Below are 3,681 nucleotides of genomic sequence, written 5' to 3' on the forward strand. Positions count from 1 at the left end.
GTTTAAGACATCCCCCCCCGTCCTCATGTGAGGATGATTCGTCACCTGCGCGTGATTGACGGCCCATCCGGGCGGGAAAAAGAGAAGCAGCTTTTGATCTGGTCCAGAAAGATCTGGGGGGGAGGCCGAGCTGCAGCGGACCCCCAGGCGACAGGTTGTATCCACTCAAGATTGCATGCTAGAGTGTGTGTGTGGGTGGGTGTGTGCGTATGTGTGTGTAGGGGGGGGGGGGATCTTCTTGTTAGCCACTTTCACACTTGAGGTGTACAGTATGTTTTCTATTCGGGGGGTTTAATCTATTTTTGTCCCTGAAAAATTGAAAGATCGTTAGTTAAACAGAGGAATCGTGTCAACAATATTGCGCTTTTGTAAAATTTTTAAGTATGAATGATGAAGATATAATATTTGTAGTAGATAATTTTACAACTAAGGAAGGTACACTGTGATGAATTAGCACAGTGAAGTCAATTAGTGGTGGAACAATTAATCTGGATTGGTATAGCCATGGATTAAGACAATTTACATCAAATTAGAAAATATTTCAACAATGACATGAAAAGCAACAACATTTTTTTAAAACGTTAAATGTTTGTATATGGGATTAAATCCATCGATTGGGCGAAATGTGGCAGATTTTGTATAAAAAAAGAGCTATCATGAAATTGGCAATTTAAACCCCCATTATTAATACAATAACATATCTTTCTAGGTCTGCTATATCTCGCACCCAAAGCTCACTTCTCTCACCTCGCTGTTAATTTTACAATTTTACATCCCTCGTCTTCCAATTCTCGGCACGCTACCGTCTTGTTAGCACATTTGCCTCGTCGCTCCGAAGTCACGGGTTCGAATCGCATGTCTAGAAAATCCTGTGTAAAGGTTTAAAACAGAAAAACAAAAACAGAACAAAAACTCGTGATAGATTAAATGAATTTACGACCTGCCTCCAATAACTTCCTGAGCAAAAAATCCAATATAAAGTGACATGGGAACCATTTTGTAAGATTTCCACACGTTCCGCCATCTTTAAATAAGTGCATACTTCCCTGCATTCATCCATTTTGAAAAAGTTGCAGCAAATTCCAGTTCTTCTCTTGCTCTACACACACATACACACACACACACTTTTATTTATTTGCTCCCACGTGCACTTCCTGTTGCTCTCCACCTCCCATGACCGAACCCGTTTTAGCCACATATGCTAACTCTTTCTAGCGCATTATAAACAAAACCTTTACATTTAAACAATATTTCATCTTGTGCTCTTTCATTTTCAGGGCTGGTGAATTGGATAATACTACATGATGGATTACATAAGAGTATTCTTATTTAGGTAAGTATTTTGAGCACATGGCTTTGTATATTATGTAATCGTAGTATCCATCGTAGTACACGAGGCCCAAATTATACATTATGTATACGGAAAAATATAATTTTACGTGAATTACACAATTAAATTTTCAACGTTATGCTATATTACACAACTTCCTAAACTTGCGGACATGTAGGCGACATATTGTATATTGTGAATTTTTAAATACATCACATAATTCAGGTCCAATTATTATGTCATTATAGCATTAATATTATATTGGGATGATTGCATATGAAAGTTAATGTTTTTAAGTGCCTCATTTTTAAATTTAGGTTTCAAAAGGCTAGGAAAATATGAAAAAAGCATCCATTTGACATTTTAAACTTAAAATAATAAAATACAAAACGAATGTATTAAATATTGCTATATCATATTTGAACAATTACACTAACCTAAATGGACGTTATAAAATAATAGTGTTGAAAGTACATGATACAAGGGAAAATTAACCATAAAAAGAACAACATTTTATCATATTAATTGATCCAAATGAATCATGATTAATGATTAAATTCGAAGTGGATATCTTCCTAAACAAACAAGGCTTCAGATGCAACGTGATGTGTTTAAATCACATCCGTACTAAATCTGAAATGATTAGTTAGCTGAGAAATAGCTGATGTTAACGCGTTTAATTATCATATCCCGCAACAACACGAAAAAAATAATTAAAGGCTGCATCGCAGCCACCCCGTCCAAACAAATAAAATGAAATTATGAGCGTGTCTTTTAAAAAGACGGACGCTCGTAAAGGCAACATTGGATGCGCCGCGACACGCGCACAAAAAAGCCAAAAGCGTCCGCTCAAATCGTCTACAAAAAGAAAAAAAAGAGAGAGAAAAGAATAGAAAAGAAGGCGAGACGACGAACGCACGCCTTTTTAATCCGGATCACGCCACGCTGCCGTCTTTTTGACATCTTGATTTACAACAAAAGTGCCTTGAATTGTCCGTTTGACAACTTTATTTCCTTATTGTCACACAAGCTGCGTTGAATGGAGCAAAAAGAGAGACTGAATATATCTATTACCATCTAGTCAAATTATGATCTTACCGCTATTGTTTATTCTTGAATGGAATATAAATTAAATATATCTACTATATTTGCTTTTTCAATCCAGCAGATCGTGAGTAAACCTAAGAATAACCTCTTTTGAGGCAAATTGCAGCCACATTTTTTAAGATTACATTTTAATAAACCTGTAATTTATTTTTTAAATGTTATTAATATTAATAATTTAGAATGTATTTATTCTTAAAAGCATTTCTTGTCATAATTAATCTATTCACGGTTTTTCACGTCAATTTTGAACCTGCTAGTTCCATCAATGAAAGGTAATGAGTTAAAAATCAACATAAAAATCATAAATTAGCTAATTAGCTGCCATTGACGGCGCCAGACGTCCAATTGATTTGGAGTGGGAGGGTTGACAGTGAACAATGTTCAACATCCAAATTCAAGTGGAATCAACGTCCACTAATTTAAATACACTGCAAAAAAATGTAAGTTAAAACCAACATCTTATATATAATCATGTTAGCACATTGGCTGCCATTGAACGGCATAGACGTCCAATTAATTTGAAGTGGGAAGGTTGGCAACGAATGAACACTCCCAGCTCGAATGAATTGGATGTGCACTATTGATAAACTAATTTACATTCAAAATAGGATGAAAAAGAGCCACATGATTGGACAGAGTGAAGAAAAAAAAAGTTTTATTTTTTTAAATAGTTTAAAAACTAATATTTAAAAATTTAGTCGGCTCTTACTCAAGCATGCGTTTTTTTTTTAGAAAAAATGAATTGCGAAATATAATTTAAAATCAGCGGCCCCCAACCTTTTTCTCACAGTGGAACGCTAAAGAAAAAAAACCAAGTCCCAACCACAATAGCAATTGTTATTTATTATTATTATTATTATAACAACTTTTCTCAATTCAAGTAGAAGGGCGAGATTAAAAACATTATTATTTTTTTTTTACTCTGACGGACCGGCACTAGGTAACTCACGGACCAGTACCGGTCCACCGACCGGTGGTTGGGGACCAGTGATTTTAACTAACCGCCAATAATTTAAACGATAAAAAGCACACCAACGCTGAACTCTTTTGGAAAACTGATGTATTTGATTATTACTCGAGTAAAGAATTACAGTATCTTAGAGTTTTTGTTAGTAGGTATTAAAGTGTAGAGAAACTGGACCCATTAAACATTTTCTACCTTTCCGAGAAAGTGCATGTAACAGTCCGAAAGGTTTGTCAAACCCCAATATAATATTTATATTTATATATAAAAAAAACAACAA

At 34.9% G+C, this 3,681-nt stretch overlaps 1 protein-coding gene across 1 annotated transcript in view; it reads right to left on the bottom strand.

Annotated features, from left to right (window-relative positions):
* Positions 1 to 3,479: 3,479 nt before the first annotated feature.
* Positions 3,480 to 3,681, bottom strand: part of sall1a (spalt-like transcription factor 1a) — a 12,643-nt gene continuing 12,441 nt past the window's right edge. The window contains exon 3 of the mRNA XM_077586683.1: positions 3,480 to 3,681. This exon is cut by the window's right edge and continues 1,098 nt beyond it. The gene's annotated coding sequence lies outside the window, so the exon portion shown is untranslated.

Source organism: Stigmatopora argus, chromosome 2, assembly GCF_051989625.1.
Source record: "Stigmatopora argus isolate UIUO_Sarg chromosome 2, RoL_Sarg_1.0, whole genome shotgun sequence".
Taxonomy (NCBI): domain Eukaryota; kingdom Metazoa; phylum Chordata; class Actinopteri; order Syngnathiformes; family Syngnathidae; genus Stigmatopora; species Stigmatopora argus.